Here is a 26,446-nt window from a genome sequence, read left to right as displayed (position 1 = left end):
TTCCTTTCAATCAAAGTGGTATTGTCATAATGTATAAGGCACAAATAAGCATATGTAAGTGACAGTAAACATATGTAATGCACAGTAAGCATAGGCGAGAGCGCCTGCGCAGGTGTAAGCAGCTCCCAGCATAGGAAATGTATGTTTGTATGTACAGATGTAATATAAATATATATATATATATATATATATATATATATATATATATATATATATATATATACACATATATATAAATACACACACACATATATGTGTGTATAGATATATATCTACATACATGAGAAATATATATATAAAGAATGGACATTGTAACAGTAAAGCATACACAAGGGATGTGAAAGGAATCAAGAGCAATGTTGGTATTATAAAGTGCTTTCAGCGTATGTCATAAAATGCTGCCCAGGAGTGAGCAGAGTACCTCTACTCACACCACAGGCAGGGTATTACCACTGGGAGTAACATTGTTGAAATGCTAGGTCTACTTTACACACAGGCGGAATGTAGTCCCATGCTGGGACCTCCAAAAATTGGAAAGCGCAAATGGCCGTATTCAATAACACCAGGAAAGGCACGTACATGCAAATATACATGGTGGAAGACCCTGTGAATACACAAGGCTGGACAGAATGTGTGTAGGACCCCAAAAGCTCTGGAGAGGGAAATGTGTAAAGGTGTGTCACGGCTGCGATAACAAGTGGATAATGGATGTTCCACCTGTAAATTTAACACGGGTGGGGTGGAGGAACTATGGGTATGCAATTATGGATCCAGGTGTGCCAGGGTTGGATGGGCCGGCTCTAATAGACAGCCCCGTGGAGGTCAGCTAGATCCTAATAGGTATATATGCATACTCACATGCAGACAACAACATATGTTGACGTACAAATTCTGTAACACATGCATTCCATTTGTTGACATAAATAATAGGAATGTGCCCATACAAACATCGACAGTACATGGAATAATAGGCTGTGCAGAAGATGGATGGGACGAATCACACTATCACATTCCAATTACCATCGTAAATCCGTACATGAACATAAAGTGACATCTGTCTGCTGTATAACGTGCGACATACCGATTACAAGATGACTGGAGTGTGTCGGTGTTATAATGAATAAGGCACTAGTATGCTGTTGAAGCTTATAAACATCATTACGCAAGTGCGTATGAGTGGGGAATGCATTGACACACTGATGTACATATATAATCATATGTATATATATATATATATATATATATATATATATATATATATATATATAAAACAGCAAGATATGAATATATATGTATGAATACATATGCAGATATGTCTGTATATATTAATGTAAATAGATATATATATGTTACAGTGAGATACAGATGTATATACCTAGGTTATGTTGAAGCAGTTACGGGTAACATGTTTAGACTGGGCATATGTTGGTGGGAGGTCCACTCAACAAACATCTACTTACCACCCCCCCAGCTAGGCCGGTGAGACATACAGATACGCAACAAAGGTAAATACAACACTGGTTCCCAGACCACCGGCAGGAAACTACCAGTGGGAGAGATCTACAATGTCTACACTTTAAACATGGACAGCGACGTCCCATGTGGGACACCAAAAATTTGTTAATTCCAGTCAATGGGGCAACATAATTACGACCAGGATGTTACTGTACATGGAACAGTAGGTTGTGCAAGCCTGATAACACATGGATTGACACAACGTACGACATGTGTCCTGACACGGGGAGAGTGGCCAGTGTGTAGGGGTGTGTTCATATCCCACCTGCATCCACAGTAAGGATGAGTGCTGTAGAGTAGTGGCAGGTGGGGGAACTATCGGTATGCAATTATGGATCCAGGCGTGCCAGGGTTGGATGGGCCAGTTCTAATGGAACGTGGAGGTCAGCTAGGTCGTAAAAGTATATATGCATACTCCCATGCAGACAACAATATATGTTGAAGTACAAATTCTGTAACACATGCATTCCATTTGTTGACATAAATAATAGGAATGTGCCTATACAAACATCGACAGTACATGAAATAATAGGCTGTGCAGAAGAGGGATGGGTCAATTCACACTATCACATTCCAGTTACCATCGGTAATCCCTACATGAACATATAGCGACATCTGTCCGCTGTATAACGTGCTACATACTGATCACAAGATAAATAGAGTGTGTCGGCGTTATAATGAATAAGGCACGAGTATGCTGGTGAAGCTTATAAACACCATTACGCATGTGTAAGTGCGTATGAGCGGGGAATGTATTAACACACTGATGTAAATATATATATATATATATATATATATATATATATATATATATATATATATATATATATATATATATATATATATATATATATATATATATATATATATATATATATATATATATATATATATATATATATATATATATATATATATATATATATATATATATATATATATATATACACATATACATACACACACACACACACACACACACACACACACACACACACACACACACACACACACACACACACACACACACACACACACACACACACACACACACACACATATATTTATATATATATATATATATATATATATATATATATATATACATATATATATATATATATATGAGACAGCAAGATATGAATATACATGTATGAATACATATGCAGATATGTCTGTATATGTTAATGTAAATAGATATGTATATATATATATATATATATATATATATATATATATATATATATATATATATATATATATATATATATATATATATATATACATACATATATATATATGTTACAGTAAATATACACATGTATATACCTAGGTTATCAGACTCCTTGAGCAGGATGAAGTACGGTGCAGCTCGAACAAGAGAAACTTTAATACATAAAAAATACGTAGATTTTACATGAAAGTTGTGCATAAAAATCCGTAGGGTTAAGCGCTTTCATCTGTTGTCATACAGACTTCCTCAGAACCTGCTATTACAACTTAACAATAGTTTATATATCCAATATGGCGCCAAAACTAATTGAAAGCCTTAAAGATACATTCTTTACATTTCTATATTTCACGCTGTAACTTCTGATTCATAGATATGATGACTTCCTAAAAATATATATATATATCTACTTCTAAAATATATATGCTTGTAAATTAATTGAATGTGCTTATTAATTAATTTGGTTTAAATATATATAAATATATTGTTAAGTACCCTCTTTTGATACAGTTGGTAAATACATCTTAAAAATACATTTATAAATTGATGAATACATTTTTTAAAAATTGATGAATACATTTTTTAAAAATACATAATGAAATGCATATTTGATGATTTAAAATAAATAGATAAATAGATGAATAATATAAAACACATAGTTAAACTAAAATGCATTGTGTGCATGATAAATATGAAATATGAAAGTGTAATGTACATACAGAATTGATATAGCATAATCGATAGTGACTAAACATAATATAATAGCAAACATAATAACATAATAGCATGATAACATCCCTTTATCGAAGTGTACATGATTTATTCTAAAATAAGAAAAGGTTTTAAACTGATGCTATCATTGATGCCTGGAAATCTTGTGGCATCAGTGAATATCTGCCACTTACTTTCTAACAAAGCTAAAAAAACTTTCCAATTACCCCCTCTTGCACCACTGTCAATTTGTTCAATAATAGAGAATTTAAATGTATGTTGATATCCTCTACTGAATATATGTTTATATAAAGCGTTCTTCATATCTTGTTTCTGAATCTTATAATAGTGTTCATATATTCGTTTTTTAATTTTCCTCTCGGTCTTTCCTATATAAAATGCTGGGCAGGCATTGCATTTTGCAAGATATACTACTTGTTTAGTATTACAATTTCCTGCCTTGCATTTTATATATGTCTTATTAATATTCTCTAACTTGATGCATACTGCTTCATTAATATATCTGCATTGACTACAAGAACCACATTTCGAAGTTCCTTTAGTTGTTTTCTTATATTTCTCAGTGTGTATTGTCCTCTCCAATAACTTTTTAATATTCAGAGCCATTTTGAATACACATTTGGGTTGTTTACCTAGAATCATGGCTACGCTTTCTGTTATTGTTATCAAGTCCCAATGTCTATTCAATATTTCCTTTATATGATTAGCAAAAGGAGTAAACATAATCACACACACTCTATTAAATACTTCTGTGGTATCACTCATACCTTTATTCTTATCACTTACACTTGATATACCTAGAAGAGGTAGAAACTTAGTACCCCATTGCCATTTGACATATCCAACGACGTCTTTTAACATGGGGATAGGGTAACCCCTACTACTAAACATATTAAATATTGTTTCTAATTCATCTTCCATTATAACTTTACTTGATGACATGTGTGCTGCTCTAACACACTGTCCTTTTACCACATTTTTGAATATATATGGTGGGTGACTGCTGCTATACTCTATATAATCGTTTGAAAATGTGTTTTTTCTATGTATTTTAGATTCAAACCCATTTCTAGTATGGCTTATATAAGTGTCCTAATATGCTATACCTTCTTTGTTAATGTTGTATGTGAATTTCAAAAAATCAATCGCCCCATTGATATAATTGATGAATGAAATCATTTCATCGTGCGTGCCATTCCATAAGATAAATAAATCATCTAGATATCTAGCATATAGAACTATGTGATGGTAAAATTCACTTTGGAACACATATTTTGACTCCCAATCTAACATTACAAGATTGGCAAAAATAGGGGCACAAGAGGCGCCCATAGCAACCCCTCTACTCTGCCTAAAAAACTCCCCTTGAAATTGAATATAGTTGTGGTCTAAAACTAAGCTCATCATATCCACAATTAAGCTGATTTTATCCCATGACAGTTTTGAGAATTTCCTCAAACTGTCACTAAAAAATTCCAAGCCACATTCTTTAGGTATACATGAGAATAAGTTAATGACATCGATTGTCACAAAAATCAGTCCACCATTCCATATATCCTGAGTAAGTTTACTTAAAAAATGCCAAGAGTCCTTTATTAGATGAGGAATATTGTCATATACATGTTTTGTCCATCTATCAATTGTTACACCCAAGTTATATGTCTTAGACTTGGACCCCGATATAATAGGTCTAAAAGGAGGGTTATCCATACATTTATGTACCTTGGGGATACCTATTATATTAGCCACTATAGGAAATTCAACCTTAATAAAATTATAGATCTCATTCATAATTCTATTATCTATCAGATACTCTTCAATGGCTAAATCAATTCTTTTGTGACCTATATTAACTTGATTTAAAGAAATGGCTTCATAATTCCCCGATAGGTGTAGTATATTATGTATCTCCGCATTGTAATCAAAACTGCTATAAATAACAATGCCCCCTCCCTTATCTGGCTTCATAATTCTGAGCTCTTTATTTTCCATAAATGATTCCAGGCATCTCCGTTCATTTTTAGTTAAATTGTCCTCTATTATATTATTATAGGTATCTCCTGTCTTTATATTATTGTATAACCAATAGATGTCCTTACATACCATTTTTTCATAGTTGGCAACTTGTACATTTGCAACTGGGATGTATGAACTTTTCCTCTTTAACTTATATAATAATGTCATATATTCTGTATTTTCATAATTTTGTCCAAATTGCAATGCTAAATTTAGCCTTCTGCAATACATTTTTATTTCTTTAATCATATCAACTAAGTTAAGCCCAGTTGTGGGTATATATTTCATCCCTTTACTGAATAAGGTGAAAAATTCTTGACCAATTGCATATTCAGTATAATTATATACGTTAAAACCATTATATGTATATAAAGTAAAATTGCCTTTACTTTCTACTATTTTAATTTTGTTCTCCACTGCTTGTGTATTCTCTAAAAACTCAAGTTCTTTTGAGCTAATGTCTATACTAGAATGTATATTGTTTCCTTCATTCAAATACTCAGGGTTAATTTGATGAACATCAGATGTTTGACCTAAAGTTCCATTCTGTATTGCTGTTTCAGGGCTGGGTAAAATCTGCCCCCTTGAAAATTTTCTTCCCCTTCATTTTTTGAAATTCACATACAACATTAACAAAGAAGGTATAGCATATTTGGACACTTATATAAGCCATACTAGAAATGGGTTTGAATCTAAAATACATAGAAAAACCACATTTTCAAACTATTATATAGAGTATAGCAGCAGTCACCCACCGTATATATTCAAAAATGTGGCAAAAGGACAGTGTGTTAGAGCAGCACGCATGTCATCAAGTAAAGTTATAATGGAAGATGAATTAGAAACAATATTTAATATGTTTAGTAGTAGGGGTTACCCTATCCCCATGTTAAAAGACGTCGTTGGATATGTCAAACGGCAATGGGGTACTAAGTTTCTACCTCTTCTAGGTATATCAAGTGTAAGTGATAAGAATAAAGGTATGAGTGATACCACAGAAGTATTTAATAGAGTGTGTGTGATTATGTTTACTCCTTTTGCTAATCATATAAAGGAAATATTGAATAGACATTGGGACTTGATAACAATAACAGAAAGCATAGCCATGATTCTAGGTAAGCAACCCAAATGTGTATTCAAAATGGCTCCGAATATTAAAAAGTTATTGGAGAGGACAATACACACTGAGAAATATAAGAAAACAACTAAAGGAACTTTGAAATGTGGTTCTTGTAGTCAATGCAGATATATTAATGAAGCAGCATGCATCAAGTTAGAGAATATTAATAAGACATATATAAAATGCAAGGCAGGAAATTGTAATACTAAACAAGTAGTATATCTTGCAAAATGCGATGCCTGTCCAGCATTTTATATAGGAAAGACCAAGAGGAAAATTAAAAAACGAATATATGAACACTATTATAAGATTCAGAAACAAGATATGAAGAACGCTTTATATAAACATATATTCAGTAGAGGATATCAACATACATTTAAATTCTCTATTATTGAACAAATTGACAGTAGTGCAAGAGGAGGGTAATTGGAAAGTTTTTTTAGCTTTGTTAGAAAGTAAGTGGCAGATATTCACTGATGCCACAAGATTTCCAGGCATTAATGACAGCATCAGTTTAAAACCTTTTCTTATTTTAGAATAAATCATGTACACTTCGATATAGGGATGTTATCATGCTATTATGTTATTATGTTTGCAATTATACTATGTTTAGTCACCATTGATTATGCTATATCAATTCTGTATGTACATTACACTTTCATATTTTTCATGCACACAATGCATTTTAGTTTAACTATGTGTTTTATATTATTCATCTATTTATCTATTTATTTTAAATCATCATATATGCATTTCATTATGTATTTTTAAAAAATGTATTCATCAATTTTTTAAAAATGTATTCATCAATTTATAAATGTATTTTTAAGATGTATTTACCAACTGTATCAAAAGAGGGTACTTAACAATATATTTATATATATTTAAACCAAATTAATTAATAAGCACATTCAATTAATTTACAAGCATATATATTTTAGAAGTAGATATATATATATTTTTAGGAAGTCATCATATCTATGAATCAAAAGTTACAGTGTGAAATATAGAAATGTAAAGAATGTATCTTTAAGGCTTTCAATTAGTTTTGGCGTCAAACTGGATATATAAACTATTGTTAAGTTGTAATAGCAGGTTCTGAGGAAGTCTGTATGACAACAGATGAAAGCGCTTAACCCTACGGATTTTTATGCACAACTTTCATGTAAAATCTACGTATTTTTTATGTATTAAAGTTTCTCTTGTTTGAGCTGCACCGTACTTAATCCTGCCTCAAGGAGTCTGTTATTCTTCTGTTGGTGGATTCTACGGTAGTTTGTTTATACCTAGGTTATGTTACAGCAGTTACTGGTAACATGTTTAGACCGGGCGTATGTTGGTGGGAGTTCCACTCAACAAACGTCTACTTATCACCCACCCCAGCTAGGCCGGTGAGACATACAGACACACAATAAAGGTAAATACAACACTGGTTCCCAGACCACCGGCAGGAAACTCCCAGTGGGAGAGATCTACAAGGTCCACACTTTAAACATGGACAGAGACATCCCTTGTGGGACACCAAAAATCTGGTACCTTTAACCAATGGGGGAAAACCATTACAGCCAGGATGTAGCTGTACACGGAACAGTAGGTTGTGTAAGCCTGATAACACATGGGTTGACACAACGTACGACATGTGTCCTGACACAGGAAGAGTGGGCAGTGTGTAGGGGTGTGTTCATATCCCACCTGTGTCCACCTGTGCCCACAGTAAGGATAAGTGCTGTTGAGTAGTGGCAGGTGGGGGAACTATGGGTATGCGATTATGGGGCTAGGGGTGAAGGTGTTGGCTGGCAGACACATATTATGACTGCCCCGTAGGTGTAAGTAATTTTCTGATGTGGGTATAGCAGATGCCCATACTTCCCAAACTATAACAGCACAACTAATGGACAGTTTGTAAACCATTGGGGGAAATACATAGGGACCATATCATTGATCTGTCCCCAATTACCAGGGACGTCCGTGATTACGAATCAGAATCTTAACACAGTCTCGACTAAATCATCCTAGAACTAGTGATGTTAAGAGGAAAGGTGGCGGAATACACATAATGAATAATGACAACATCTAAGAGTCATAAACTGCATGCACCTCAGACAATGTGTATGAATACATATGTGCTCTGTATCCGTCAATGTGTCAGGTTAATAGCACCAACCTTCTAAATTTGTCCCTGAGGTCATTATGCAGTGCCCCTGATTCAGTGTTTATTCTTCCCCATTCGTATGAGAGGTCTGATAGTGAGAGACAGCGCATGTTCCTCTGACTACCTTAGAAGATTGATAGAATAAAAGGTTTGGGGTTACCACCTGTCCACCTTTGCGAGGGACACTCCCCTGTGGGCAGTTGTGTCCTGCATAATAACTGTAATTAAGACAAATGTCCGGTGATTTAGGGCAAAGACTACCTATATTGTCTGTAGTAGTAGCATAAAACAATTATGTTCCTCTGAAACACCTAAATGTTATAGGTAACAGTATAAGCAACTATAATGCTACAAGAGTAACCTTTTATTTAGGTGAAACAGTGAAGTACACCCCTTTCTACTGGCTGTGGCTGTGTTGCCCTGCAAAGTCTGATGTCTGTACATACAGGTCCTATAGGGTTGCCACATTTCCAAATGGCCAGAGTGGGACATATTCTGTAGAAATGTCAGACATTCCAGGTCTAAACATACCTACAGCCATGCATTGTACAGGATTACACTTATTTGCACAAATAAAAGCTTAATCTAGTTGCATTTGAATTGCTTATGCTACTTCACATAACATATAGACGTGTCATATATAAAATAACTGTTGTATGCAATTATTAATGAAACGTAGAATATAATAATGTCCTGTAATCTGGACATGTGCTATGTCTTGATTATTTTCGCACTGTCCCTTGCAAAGTGGGACAGGTGGTAACCCTAAAGTCCTACCTTGGCCGATTGAGAAGGTGGCAAACCTATAATAGGTATGCGGTAGCATGACCGTCCGATGGATGTGTTTACCACATCCCAACTACTCGTTTGTAATGCAGGGTCTCGGTTCCCATGTATCAGCCAGACAGGAACAGAGTGTATGCAGAACACACAAATATGATTAATTCACTGGACAGGCCGCTGATTCCGTGCAGTCAAACGCCATGCCATCGCCTGAAGGGCAGCCATTCCTGATACTGTAGTCATGTAGTCTGATGTGATAGTCATTACAAGGTGGGAGCAGATTGTAAGAGGAACACACAATTATGAATGATTCACCGGAGAGGCCGCTGATTCTGTACATTCAAATGCCATGCGTTCGCCTAATGGGCAGCCATTCCCGATACTGTAGTCAGGAGTGACCTTAGGTCAACTGGTGCCCTAGGCAGAGGGCACTATGGCACCCCCACCACACCACCCAGTGCCCCCATCCTGGTCTACCTACACCAAATAAATACTGGTAAAGTGCACCCACTAAAGCGGTGCTCTATGCGGCCACTTAGTTGGCCTATGCCTAAGGCTGGCTATGAATGTAGTCATGTAGTTCAATGTGATAGGCATCACAAGGTATGCCTAAGAGGAACACATGAATATGAATGAATCTCCGGACAGGCTGCTGATTCAGTACAGATGAACACCATGCCGTCGCCTAATAGGCAGATGTTTCCGATACTGTATTCATGTATTCAGATGTAATAGGCATCACAAGGTGGGAGCACAATGTATGAGGTACACACAAATATGATTGTGTCACTGTACAGGCCGCAGATTCCGTACAGCCGAATGCGATGCCGTCGCCTAATAGGTGGCCAGTCCCGATAGTGGAGTCATGTAGTACAATGTAATAGGTATCATGAGGTAATATTGTGGTCCTCGCTCACACCCAGGGGTGTGAGTGACAGATGCAAGCACCAATGCTGGTGCATTAGCAAGTGCAGGAATGAGCAGGTGTAAGCGTGTTTGGCTACCAGTATGCGAGTATTGCATTGGGTAAGCAATGTAGAGGCTAATTGAGCATAAGAGGCTGTAACCAGAGGATATCATACAGTGCGGTCATTCAACAGTATAGGAATGTACCCCATCATATAGAAGTACATGTGAGTGTTTATGTCCAGCATATAGGTACATACATATATAGAGATGTATCAGGGACATGCCATGTGTCAACAAAGCATTACAAACAAATAAAACGGGAAACACCAGTGATGCCTGTATTATGTAGTGGTGTTGCTCTATATGATCACAAGACTCCCTGAGACAGACAATGGTTGTACATTGGCTGTATACATCACTCTGTGCATGTAACATACATTAACACAACAGTACCTGTCCAGTCATTACATGTGAACAGTACTCCTGCAATGTGCAACATCATCATCATGATAAAGGTAAATGGGGTAACCATAGAGGGACCAGTAGTGTTTTGTGTACAATGGGGTTGTCCTTCTCACGTGTACCTGAACCATGTAGGAGTGATGTGCATACCAGGACCGTGCACCTGAGGGACAGTGGTGAGGATAACAGTAGTACGTTATGATGCATGTTACAAGGGTTTCATGTGTCCAGTGGGCACCTGTGTGTAATGGACATCTATGTATAGGGCAGATGGTGTACTAGGAGCTGAATGACCTTATGTGTTCATAGGTGAGGGTCAGATGTTGGGGAAGGAGTGTGGGTATGGCCGTGCAGGATAGGTAGGGGCATAGAAATGACAGCATACATGGTTGGTATATGACACATGTGGGGGGGATACACCCTGGATGGGGATGAGTCTTCGGCATTCAAAAGCCCATGGGAACAGTGGGATGAAGGTCTCCAGCCATGGGCAACAGCCACTGCACCTACGCAGCTGCAAAGGAGGCAGTGCTGGGGGCTGTCCAGGAGAGGCAGCTTCTCCCTGTAAATATGACACTTCGCCCTTGAACTGGTGTATCTGGCTTCGTAACCCCTTAGGGAGCCACCTACGAAACATGTCCAGGACTGCACAACAACAGATATGTACCTGTCTGGTCCCACTCCCAAGGGCAACATGCTCCATCCTCAGTGGTGGAGCCACCAGAAGGTGGTGCAGAGCCAACAGAGGTTGATGTTAATGGCTGGGCCCCAGATGTGCTAGTGCCTGGTGCCATGGTCAGCTGAAGTGGGACAGGAGGATCTGCTGGGACCTACCAACCCATTCGGCCTATGGTGTTGCGTTTTAAACCCACATATGGCGTAGTGATAGACAACAGCATACAGGATTACCTACGACAGTGTGCATAGATATCACCAGCAACCCAACAGATTGTATACATTTGCAGAGGGAGCACAACACATGCATATATACCGCATGGCAACTGTACAATGTGTAGTAGACGTATGACCGCAGCTATGAACAGTTGCCCATCATTGACTTGTCACTGGGAATCCCACACAGTGTCAGTCATATGACTGTCTCATGTGACACATGTCCAGTCAGGGATGCGATGACAGTAACACATCCCCACCATCATGTACTGTCTACATTCCCCACACCATGCTTCTGCTGTGCACAGAAGTGTGTTCAGTGTGTAACACAGGAAACAAATGGTTGCACACACTGACCTGTTCACAGATGACCCTACAGATGGGGTTCCCTCATGAACAGAGTACTGTCATGTCTGTATTTTAACATGCAGAATAGCCATTACCACACACATGTTAAACAGGCAGTAGTCTCAATGCAGCATAACTACACTTACATGCTGTAGTTGTGTGACACATCACCCTCCTGTCATTAGGCTATTCCCCACTGTTGAAAATGATTGAGGTACATCCAGATATCATCTGTGATGCCATGTCAGAACACTACATCCAGGTATCACTCACAGTGACTGACATGGCCAGATAATAACATGTTTCCCTAGATAGTGTACTGTGTTTATCATGCAGATGGCTATGGGAACACCATCACAGCTGTACCACATGCAATCAGCTGGAGGAGGACTGCAATAGGTGCAGAGGCCATCACCTGACCATTTCCATCTATTACAATACACATGCTGCTGCTGTGCAGGTGTATACCTTCACATCCACCAGAGAGTGTGTGTGCGGGACAGGTAATGTACACCAGGGAAAGGCTTGGAGACTTCACCATAATCTGCCATGTGCTGAATAGTACAGGGTCAAACCCCTGACTACTCATTACTATTACATGTGCATGATGTAACTACATGTGCCACAGTGGCGGCATGTTGCAGTGCTGTAAGAACATGTGTGTAGGTGAGTGAGTGCCATCTGCAACAGATATAGTAGACATACATTAGGTGTGGCACACATGTCAGTCCACGTGCCATTGTCACCACAACCACACTCTAATGGACACGCATTGATACCTTTGCCAGGGCGGCAAATACACAATGCAACTACTTAGTTTGTCACACAGCAGTAATGCACAGGACAACATGGACCACAGGGGATATCTGGATGTTCAATGGGCTAGGCCATGTGAAAGTGCTTGACAACTGTTGGTATGCCAACGAGGTTTATACTGGGAGTGACTGCGGTTGGGAGCATCACAACCCACATGCAGACACAGGGTAGCAGAACTGTCATGCAGGTATGCATTGCTCCATGGGTATGTAGTGTTTGGCTGTGCAAGATGGCTGTACAAGGCTGGGTGAGGGGTAATCCTTACCATTGCATCACCCGACAATGGAGTGCAGTGCAGGGGTGTAGTGTCTGCAATGTCCCACACAGATGCACGACAACAGATATGTACCTGGCTGGTCCCACTCCCAAGGGCAACATGCTCCATCCTCAGTGGTGGAGCCACCAGAAGGTGGTGCAGAGCCAACAGAGGTTGATGTTAATGGCTGGGCCCCAGATGTGCTAGTGCCTGGTGCCATGGTCAGCTGAAGTGGGACAGGAGGATCTGCTGGGACCTACCAACCCATTCGGCCTATGGTGTTGCATTTTAAACCCACATATGGTGTAGTGATAGACAACAGCATACAGGATTACCTATGACAGTGTGCATAGATATCACCAGCAACCCAACAGATTGTATACATTTGCAGAGGGAGCACAACACATGCATATATACCGCATGGCATCTGTACAATGTGTAGTAGACGTGTGACCGCAGCTATGAACAGTGGCCTGACATCTTGGTTAACAATATGTAGGGCCATAGCTTTGCACATTACATGGACAATGCCTGGGATGTGCATGTCCCACAATAATGTAGAGTGACATGTACGAGTGACCTGGTTTGGCAGACACATGTAGTGTACACAGCTTGTTATACCCCGATATGCCAATACTGGCCTGGTGTGGTGAACCCTGCTTATAGTAAGCAGGTCGGCCCTGCACCTGCATGTATAAAATGGACAGGTATTCCGTGGTGTCAGTGGCATGGGCCCATACAGGGCACATGTGTACAGCATTGTCTGGCCTTAGTGGATCACATATGATGGCACCACGTATATTGCAGCCATTCAGTGTGGAACATAGTGAAGGCACAATGTCCACATATATGTGCCAATTGTACTGCTGTACAGGGTGCCATGTCCTCTGCAGGCCACTGCGGTCACACAATGCCTACTATCTGTCCTCAATGTGGATGTTACTAGCAACATAGTGGGATATCCTAGGCAAGGTTGTATGTGCATGGCACATGGGTGCGGGACATATACTGCGTAAGGCTAACACAGAATGTCTTTGGCTAACCAGGTTCGCAGATGACTGCAAACTTGGAGCCATAATCGAAACTCCTAATGATGTGGACATCCTACAAAAGGGCCTCACTGAGACAGATGCCTAGTGTCAAAGCCATGGCCTCAAGCTCAATGCCAAAAAGTGCATTGTCATCCCCTTTTGTAAAAACTCTGTACCCATGAACTACAATATAGGTGGTAGTATACTTAACACCGACAGTGTGATAAGAGACCTTGGGACACAGGTGTACAGTAGTCTCTCCTTTGATAATCACATCGCCACAGTAGTCAGGAAATCCTTCTACGTGGCACACCTCATCAAAAAAGGTTTCTCTTCCAGAAAAAAAGAGGTCATTGTTCCCCTCTACTCATCACTCATTAGACCCATAATAGAGTACAACGCCCCTTTTGGTATGTACCTCACAAGACATCTACAACAACTGGAAAGGCCACAGAAATACCTCACAAAGAGGATTACCGGCCTCAAACAGATGCCCTACGCAGACCGTCTCAAAAAACTCCAGCTTTACTCCATCGCATATTGCCTACTCAGAGGTGATCTCTGCCTAACATACAAAGCTATGTCAAACCCAGAGCTGTTGGACATGCTCCACTTAATGAAATCCCAATCCCTCCGAGCTACATGCTTTAGGGACCGAAACCTTGACACCACATTAAACAGAACACGCCAGAGGGATAGATTCCTGTCCCAGAGATTTCCCATACTCTGGAATAAACTACCTATCTATATCAAACAAAGCTCCTCATTAGCACTCTTAAAGAAAAATCTTGATGATTGGATGAGAAATAGGAAATTCACCCCGGGGATCACCTCTGTGGCTCTGCTTGACAGTGGCACAGGAAAATAATTTTCTTGGGTGGCAAAAGCCAGGGTACCTTTTTGGCTGGGCTTGGATAGGCCCCAGGGCCGATAGCCTAGTACCTACCTATGAACCTACAAATGTATGAACTAGTAGGGCTGCATACTTAGTTCACCAGCCCTTTTGGCAGATGTATGGGTATAGCTTGCGAACACAGTGCCGTGGCTGACTGACAGCTGTACTCCTCGTGAGGTGGCCAGTGTGTCATAAGATGGATACTATATAGGAAAACTACAAAACCCACTCCCAAACATGTCCAATGGTAAGACGATCACGGCCATCTCTACACAGGCTCTGACAGACAAACACACACTTGCCATGTCCTGTATACAAACCCCTACCGTATCACACTGCAGCAACACGCGTTTAGGGCACATGCTACAGCAAATACTACAAAGCACTGTACTTGTCTCATGCAGGCAGACACACACACATACACACACACACACACACACACACACACACACACACACACACACACACACACACACACTTGGTATGTCTGGGATTAGAACACTGACGTATAAGAAATGTATGGAGTGTGAGCAGTATAAAGGTATTACTCAGTCCTCAGGCAAACACACACACACACACACACACACACACACACACACACACACATGGCAAGTGTTGGACTAGAACACAGACCTAACTACTTTTTTACACTGCAGCATTACACGGTTACAGAATGCGCTACCGTGATTACTGGGACACAGCACTCCCAGAGGTGTATTTGTAGATGGGTGACATCATCGACCTTACTAACGGTGGGTATAAGAAATGTATGGAGTGTGAGCAGTATAAAGGTATTACTCAGTCCTCAGGCAAACGGGGAGACACACACACACACACACACACACACACACACGGCAAGTGTGGGAGTTGAACCCCGTCCTAACTACTTTATTACACTACAGCATTACACAGTTACAGAATGCGCTACTGAGATTACTGCGACACAGCCCTCCCAGAGGTGTATTTGTAGATGGATGACATCATCGGCCTTGCTAACAGTGGGCATAAGAAATGTATGGAGTGTGGCCAGTCTAAAAGCAATTTAGAGTCCACTGGCAAATGGGGACAAATATACACACACACTCCAGTGTCGGGTACGGAACCCTTTCATATTTACAGATTACTATTACAATATTACATATATACGAATAGAGCCACACAGAATACACATGTCAAGGCTGTCATTATGACCGTCTGGGAATGCGGACATCAACAGGGATGCTGGCAGTTAAGATGTACATACCAACCTATGTGTTTAAAGTATGAATCCATCCTGACCTGGAGTATGCCCATCTGTGGAATGGAAGACTACTACCACTATACAGGGTTACAACGGCCATGCCCATACACAGAGGCACATAACCAATACAAGGTGTCTCTGGGCATGCGCACACACTTAGTAGCACAGGGCTGTTCGGAATGCACTATGTGTCCATCTACACAAGGATATACTGGGCATGCTCATACACTTAGTAGCACAGGGGTCATGCTCACACACTTAGTAGAACAGGGCTGGAGAGAATGCACTACTATGCTTCCATCTACACAAGGATATACTGGGCATGCTCATACTCCTAGTAGCACAGGGCTGACTGGGATGTACCCTAATGCTAAACACGGAGGGCCACAGTGGCCATGCTATTACAGGTAGATGTAAAGAACACATTGTAATGGGCTCTGGTGTTAGTAGTTGTAATTGTTAGCGGGAACGCTGCTCTACATATATTTGACACCGGTCTTTTACAAATCAGCTGTCATTTTGGGATGACATGGCTGACAGTAGGCAGGCCTTTGTCACATATCACAAGCATCCATGATACAAGGGAGTGTGGATATTACCCAAGTCACAACCACCTACACAATGCCATTCCAAGGCAAATGCCCTAAACACAGGTTAACTCCCATACACCTACAGGACAACTGCATTGTTTTCTTATGCTAACCCGTGCTAGATGTGTAGCGTCCATATTCACAGCTGGCCACTGTAGATGCAACAATGGGGAGTACTGACATCTGTGCAGTGGGGAACACCTGGCTCATGTTTCTGTAGTGCACAATAGCACTACCACCATATACCTCAGAACCTAGCACTGCCACCATATACCTCAGAATCAGACATGTGGGCCATAACAAAGGTACGGACCACTCCAGGTGGTGTACCCACATACATAAAGGCCACTCACATGTACTGACCAGTCCCCCTACAAAAGGCATCACAGATGAGCCATGTGCAGGACACAGTGTCACATGCTGCATTCTAGGATGTAAACTGCAGACACTACCATGCCCTCGGACCACCACTACGCAACCATACATGTTATATGATAGACGAGTACACCACCATGTGACCTTTGACCTGTGTACTGTACTAAGCTCTACATCAACTGTAGACAGTACACATGTACTGACACAGTTGCATCATGTGTTATGCAATGCATTGATACCACTGTCTTTGACCAGGTCAGCTGCACACATATCATGGGCCATCAGTACTGTCCACCATTAGCAGATGTCTGTTGCTGTACACCAGTACACACCCTCATGTATGGATATGACATACATGTACCTGCCCTGGGTATGCACATGCCACACACACACAACATACCTGTAAATAGCATAGCTGTTGTAGTCCTTTGTGCAAACAGGTGGCTACAGCCATTACACACATGCACATGGAATGTAGGTCCTTGGCTGCTGAATGCTAACAGTACATAAGGTGTGATATCACTGTTGACAGAGGTAACATCCCCTCTGTACTGGTCACCTATCATATCATACAACAGTCCATGTGTCATGTATGTTATTACACATATCCACCAATTGCAATGCCTACAAACATGGTGGGGCATCTTTGCAGATGGATGCTTGCTGTGGACAGCTCACAGGTATGTCACAAGCGGTCCTACAATACTCTGTGTAACTGGTAAGCAATGGTTTCATTAATTGAAGGACATACCACACAACTTAGACAGCGGTCAAGGTGACAGCGAAGGTAAATCACTTGACACATGTTAATAGAAATGATGTCCCTAGTGCATATATCAGCACTGTTGGCACAGGAAGCATCAGTACAGTTTGTAACGTGTGCAATACTGCTGTACGTCTGACATACATAACATGAGCTAGGCAGGTCTGAGATTCACAGTACTGGCATATGTGGTTGCGTGTGTGTCCACGTATTGTGGGGAATACATCTCAATCGTTACTAACTCTCCTGTACACTAGTGTACATATCTGTACAGACTGCAATGCAGAAAGCAGGACATAGGTAGGGTGGGTTTGGGCCTTTGATCTAATTGGGCATGTGTGGATGTTATGCATGTGTGTGTTGTGGTGCCCTTCATATGTGTCCAGTGTGTACGTGTATGTCTGCACACAGTTCTCCCATGTGTCTGGCCTACACAGGGATATTATTGACAGCTGCAGACTGTACAGGCAAGGTTTTACAGTTCATGGTTTCCAGCCATGGACATGTGACCTGTGCCTACCAGGGGTTGCATGGGCATTACCAGACAGTGGTGCAGATTGGGTACTGTCTGATGTCACTAGTCCACTGGAACTGTGTCCCTGTTCGGACCATCCTGGGCCATGTGCACATGGCCTGCTGTGTCATGGTATGGACAGCACAGCACCAGATGGACTGCTGCTGCTACCGCCACTATGGGAGTGGGCATGTGAGGTAGCTCGTACACGTAGACCTGACACAGGTCATGTAGCAGGCCTACATCCATGTGCCTGATGCCTCACTCCTACCAGATGTTCCAACACAGACAGCTCATGCTCGTGGATTGTCATGCCATGGTCAAGGACTCCAACCATGTCACCCAACTCTCTATCCAAAGCATCAGCAATCTGCAGTTAAACATTTACCATTGCCTGAAAGCTGTTGTTTAAAGAACGGACAGCAGCCCTCTGTAGCCTGTGATCTTCTCTGTTGCGCTGTTGAGCATGTGCCTGTGCCTCCATTACAGCCTGAAACATGTGTCTGGTGATACCAGCTGCTGTGCTCTGTCATGCAGGAGCTTGTTGGTCAGAGGTCCTCCTATGAACAGCGCTGGCCACGTGCCTGTGTGGGGCACCACCAGAAGTTTGGCTGACACCATGGTGTGCAGGCACACCTTCCATAGCCCCCACACTTTCCTGTTCCAAGCTACCACGCACCAACTGTCCTTCCTCTATGGCCACTGGGGATGGGGTATGTGCAGGTATGGGATCTGTGTGCGGGGATAAGGTGGATATAGATGGAATGGCAACCAATGGCACAGTTTCCGCCCCTGACAACTCTGCCTGTGACCCAATCATACATTCATCATCACTCCTAGAGTCTGTGGGAACACTAACATCAGATGTACCACAGGAGGGCAATGCACCTACATCACCTGTGAGGAAGACAAGAACTGTACATTACAATCCATACAATAGACACACACACACACACACACACACACACACACACACACACACACATGTGATATGACAGAAGGCATGCAACATGAATGTGATATGGCAGACGGCATGCAGCGCAGACAATAATAGTGGTAGTTATCATACATCCCTATGTAGCACACAACAGCATGCATGTGTGATAGCAGACGGCATGCAAATTACACAATCATAGTAGTGGTTAGCATACATCCCTGTGTTACACCATGTGGACCAGCAGAGGTTAATAGTACACCTGCCTGATGTGTGGCATATGACCTTGATAATCACATGTAGTATGGCATGTGATCTGCTGACGTGTGCAATGACATGCATACATGTTTAACACAATGGTGTCCTGTTGAATATACAGTGGGACAATGGTGTACCAATTCAGTGTTGCCTGGCCACCCTACAGATATACTGCAAATTTAGCTGATGTGCATGGCCATTGCAGGGAATCATGAGGTGTCTCTAGTGCTATACAGTGTGAGTTACAGACAGGGTTCATAGCTATGACAGTGTTCAGATACTGTGGAATGTGACCCACTTCACTGAGGTGTATACACACTAAACCATGATGTGGAAGTTGTGACACAGGTCACTGATGGGTATACAGATGACACCCTTGCACATCTGCAACCATATTGCTGCAGTCTGTCAACTATGGGCAGACATGGCGAACACATTGGTACACCATGCCCCACATGACATCTGTGTACCACACACACACACACACACACACACACACACACACACACACACACACACACACACACACACACACACACGAGGAGCTAGTATGGCATTTATGTCCATCACCAGCAAAGGGAATGTACTGTATCTGTGGCCGGATGTGGATACTGTACAGGTGACTGCTGTCATGTTGCAACATCCTCAAGATGTTCAACACATGCTATGTGGTGGAGTGATGTTATGCCTACACAAGATGTGCACAGGCCTGTAGGATGCCTACTGTTCCACATCTACATTATGACCATTATACAAAGGCCATGACCGAACCATGTGAAGCCATTGTATGACAGGGTATACACACAAGCACAACACATCTACTGTGTGTGTTGCTCCATGTCTCTGGCCATCCTCCATGGCCATGTGTGCACATGTGTTGTCCAAATTATTGTGATGGGCATCTATTTCACATGTCTGTGTTGTCCCATATGACATATATGCTCCACTGACAACAGGGTTATGCAGATAAAGGGTGGTATGTGGGATATGTTTTCAGGTTAGGTAGGCAGTGTAGCAGCCAGGCCAATAGATGTCATGAAAATGTCAAGATAGCACATCACATTGTGTGACATTCATAGCAGGGCTATGATCCACACCAGTGGAACCTGTGTGCTTGCCATACTTCAGCCCACTGTGTAGTACTGTTTGTATTCACCACATGTGTAGATCAGATCTGTTGTACGCTCCTAAAGTGAACAGCACCTCCACCATTGTATGCACAGCTGTCAACACATCTGGCAATAAAGTTTGTGAGGATTCATGTCGGTGAGATGATTCAGATAGTTTGCAAGTGTGGCACATGGATAGTCATTGTGATGCATTGCAGGTCCGACCTGTATATTGTGACAGGACCATACATTATGTGTACATGTTGTGAATGGCCACATGGCAGATAGATTTGTGCATTACGGTTCCTGATAAATAATAACACTCTCACCTCCAATGGGATGCCATTGCAGTGCAACACCAAAGGTACCTAAATAGGAGTAACACAGCAGTATGAGCATAATCCTTCCCTCTATAAAGGCTACAGGGAGCAATGCGCATAACACATACACCAGTACATTTGACTATACTATGGTGTATGCACATGTGTGCTTACACAGAGTAGCATACTATAGTATGCGGCATGTGTATATACATGCCTTGCATATGATGTTACATTACATATTGTAAAGTGACACATGCAGCTATATGGAAAATAGTTGTGATAGGTGCAGTACTGAATTACCAGGCAACTCCAGGCTCAGTGGTTGAGAGACACCCACCTCCACAATATCAGCTAAGGCTTGTGGATGTGGTTCTGCATGTGTCCCTAGGTTGGCCAGTAGCTCCTCAGTACGTGTGAGTGGGGGCTGGGTTGGTCGTACATCACCTGTTGCACCTTGTTCCCTGGTGATTTAATTCAAATGCTGTTTTGCCCATCTAATGAGGTCTGTACAGTGTCTGCACACCTGCTGGTATGTGCGGTTGTGGCCACCCACATCATTAACTCTCCTGCGAAGTTCCATCCACAGGGCATCCCACTGCTGTGCAACCTGTGGCACATGGCTGAACAGGATGTTGTGATTATTGCATAGGTATGGGATGAGGGCTTCATCCTCCAAGTGTGTAAAAGTGAGAAGCCTTGCACGTGGCATACCTGGAAGACATAATGATGGAGACAGGTCAAAGTACTTCTAAGACATACAGAGCTACAGCTGAACATACATGTGTATCGCATTAATTCAATTTAAATAGTTGTATTTGCAAACCTACATGACACTGATGTGTTTGTGTCACACACATGTGACACTCAATGTTGAGTGGATATTATCACCATATATGTGTGTGTGTCACCTGATTACATTGCTCATACTCCATGTGGTTGCTATCTTGATGTGTGCATGTCTGTTTGCCTATACTGGTGTTCTTACCTATCAGCACATGGCTGGATGTGTCCACATTAATGCAGTCGACCTTGATGCAGTGTATATGTCACATATAAGGACTTACACTGCCTTAACAGACATGACCTGTGACCCTACAGACATGCTCACATAAGGTTTTACATGTATATGTTCTGCCATATACATCTACATGGCACTGTACAGTGATTCAACATCCTGCCATGTATCACCTGTGTTGCACATGTGATACACATGGGGCACTGGTTAGCCAGATGGTAGTTGCAGGGATGGATATCAACTATGACATGTACAGTCAAAGTCAACTAGTGGGCTATACGCCATGGGCCACGTATGCATCTAGGATGAAAGGTTACCTGGCAGTAGCCGACAGGCCGGTCTGTGGGGCCAGGTGGAGCAGTGCCACATTACTGATCCATAGGGTTAATGATACATATACCATGCATTACCATGCGGTTATCACACCATGTCTGAGAGGGGAGCAATGTTCAGCTTTGACGGACAGAAATGCATAGTATGGCAGGACTATGTCAAGTGTATGGGACAAGGATCTATCCAGCATGTGGTAGGTGGATGTCCATGAAGTATGTGTTTGAGATCAGAATGAGTACGTGTAGCATGTCCGACATCACTGGGTTGGACATGGATTTATTCAGGGTATGCATCATGCTACATAGTGGAGATGGGGAATGGTAAGGCTGGTGTAGGCCATCTGCACATGGACAATACCCCTTAAAGGAAATATGTGATCTGATATGGGTCACTTGAGTGTTCTGTATGGCCGGACAATGATCTCTTTATTCATGAATGGCACCCTATTATTATTAGGGTTGCCACATATGTCTCCCTGACAGGTATGGTGATGTAGCTATCACAGGAAAGACAACTGCCCAGCTGCATCCCTCACACACAAGTGTCCATTATGATGACCACTGCCTAGGTGGTAGTTCATGGGTACAGGATTATTAACATAGGGGGAGGACAATGCGAGTCAGCTATTGCTCCTAGGTCATAGTCATTTGCATACTTCAATAGGCAGATGCCTTCTGTTTGTCTGTGAGGTATGGACTACAATGAGGGGAAATAGAATTCATTAACCCTGACATACTGTAGCTGCCACTGGTGTGATGATCATGTATTAGTCAGACACCTTCTGTAGTGTTGTTTCTGCCAGCAGCCCTGTTGCAAATCACTCCTGTGACATAGGAATGTACATCTAGTATACCGAGTGTAGGTGGTACACAGTATGGGTGATGATGTCCTATGACCTTGCAAGGTTATGATATGCAGTGTGACAGCAACCATACTGTCATCTACATCTGTACTGCTGACATCACTTAAGTGATCAAGGTTCATGGCCTTCCAGACCAGACTCAGCAGGGTAGTAATGCAGTACTTCCCATTATCAGTGGTGTCTCCCCCTTTGTGGGTTGTGATACCTGTTGGTGTGCACCATTCAGTGTGTACACAACCTGACATGGAGCTATGTTTTACATGATGTGCACATGGAGAGCATCTTGTTTTGCCATATGTGTATGATACAAGCTGTGATGTGGGCAGGTCCCATGCAGACTGAGTGCAGCTTGTACCTGCATAGTTGTGGGTACAGGGGCCCTGTGGTGTACATGGATATATGCTTGTGTACCTGTTGGGGAGAGGGGGCCATGTTTTTATATTATCCAAGACCTTATCTGGATTGCTTATTCATGCTAAGCACTTGTTCAGGACTTGTAAACAGTATGTAAGCTAATAATTACTATAGCACTCAATCTTCCACATCACCTACAGGTAAGGGTGAACAGGTTTTGTACATACTTTTCTCACTTGCGTAGAGTAATGTAGCTCTTGTACTCACTTTCCTCATTTATCTAGGTGAATGTAGTTCTATATTCAGGCATGTCCAAGAGTCAACTGCCAGTGTTCTCACCTGTCTATCTGATGAATCTAGACATCTTGAGGCAGTGTACACATTGCCTCATGTACACAGACAAGCCTCTCCGCCTACCACCCAACACTACAACCTGTGAGAGATGCACTCATCTAGCCAAACTGGAGGTAAAGGTCTCTCCAACCAAGCCTAACCCTGACTGTCATCTGGAGAAGGTACACAGTCACACAACACCACACTCATCACATAAGCCTCACTGTATCTACCCCACCATTAACTGGGAAAACTACTCGTGTACCAACACATTAGCTCAACGGTTTCTAGAATTCATAAACAACAATGCCCTGACTCAACATATCCACACACCCACCAGGGACAACAATATCCTAGACCTAGTCATTACCAACATGAGTGACTGGTGCTCCACATGTGAAGCCAACTCCTCATTGGTTCGATCAGACCATGTGCTGAACACCATTGATATCCACATCCCGCACCTACCCCCATTAAGGGAACCACAGTATAATACATCTACAAGACCAACTACATGTTTCTTAAGGCAGACTTGGTGGACGTCATGACACCCATACAGATGGACAGTACTGTTACAACTGCTGAATCCTACACAAATGCACTCTATAAGCACTTACAGGAGTGCATGGCTTGTGCTATTTCAAACAGAACCAGGACGCTATACTCATAATTAACTAAACCAATCTGGTGGTCCCCTGCCATAAAAATATTGTACTACAGGAGGAAGACACTGTTGCAAATGAGAGTACAATACCATGCATGGAGGAGATCCCTGGCCAGCCTCAATAAGAAGGTGAGATCCCTTATAAGATCCTCCAAAGCTAGCTACGAAAACTATAACACAACTAATACCAACAAAAACCACAAAGTCTCAATGTCAACAACCAGATCTGCTCTGAGTTACAGCACAAAAGCACGAACATTACAGAAACAATTGATATTGGCAACATCCTGGCAGATCCCTCTCAAAGCTGCACACTCTAAAGGCAATATCACAGCATCCATGGGACCGGACAACATCCCAGGCTGTGTTTTGAGCTTCGGATCATACTGTCTCCTCACTTACGCACCATGTTCAATAATAGCCTCACATCAGGCATAGTGCCCCCTGAATGGTGCACAGCAACAGTTATCCCACTCCACAAAGGTGGTGCCACAATGGACCACGGGACCTATTTCCCTATAAGCCTGACTAGCCTGGTCTGCAAGGCTAATGGTGCACATCATGGATCACTGTCACAGAGTCATTACGTACCTCCCAACCTTTGACCCCTCCCTGTTTGGCATTGTTAAGGCCAGACCATGCCTCCTAAACCTGGGGGGATTCTTAGAAACAGTTACCAAGGCATTAGATGAGGGTAAGGAGGTCCACACAGCCTACCTAGATCTCTCATAGGCTTTCAACACAATTCCTCCTTCTGGTATTATTAACATACCCATCCGCCTGAACATTAACCCCTACGTCATGTGATGGTTTGCAAAGTGGCTCACAGACAGAACGCACACAGTGGGAGTTGCATACCCTAGGTACGACTGTATACCAGTTACAACTGCCATCCCCCAGGGCTCAGTCCTAGGACCCCTCATGTTCAGTATGTACTTCTCTGACATACAGACAAGCACAGGAGGGCTTTGGCTGAAAAGGTTTGCAGACGACTGCAAACTAGGGGACATAATTGTTTCCTCAGCTGTTACAGACACCCTCTGGAAGGGTCGCACTGAGATGAATACCTGGTGTTAATATCATGGCGTCAAGCTGAATGCCTAAAAGTGCATAGTCGTACCCTTTGGATATAACTAATTACCCGTGGACTACCACATAGGTGCTAGTCCCCTACATACAAAAAAGGTAATATGGGATCCAGAAACACAAGTAGATAGCAATCTCTCCTTCAATACCCATAATGACAAGGTGGTTAGAATATCCTTCTACATGGGCCCCCTAATCTCTAATGGGTTCGCATCCAGATCAGAGGGGCCATTGTGACTCTACACATGTCATATCAGACCCATTAAAGGATACAACACCCCATTTGGGATATACCTTACCAGACAACTGCAACAGCTTGGAAGACCATACCAGTATCACACCAAGAGAATTACTGACCTCAAACAGATGACCTATGCTGCCCAACCTACGAATCTCCAGCTGTACTCAGTTGCATACCGCATACTCACAGGTGATCTTTGCTTGACATACAAGGCCCATGTCCAACCCTGTATTGCTGGATATTCTCCACCTAAACAGAAGCCCCTGAGAGCCACATGCTCTAGGAATATACACCT

Source organism: Protopterus annectens, chromosome 2.part2 (genome assembly GCF_019279795.1).
Source record: "Protopterus annectens isolate FY-2018-M chromosome 2.part2, PAN1.0, whole genome shotgun sequence".
NCBI lineage: Eukaryota > Metazoa > Chordata > Ceratodontiformes > Protopteridae > Protopterus > Protopterus annectens.
This window is presented reverse-complemented; position numbering follows the sequence as displayed.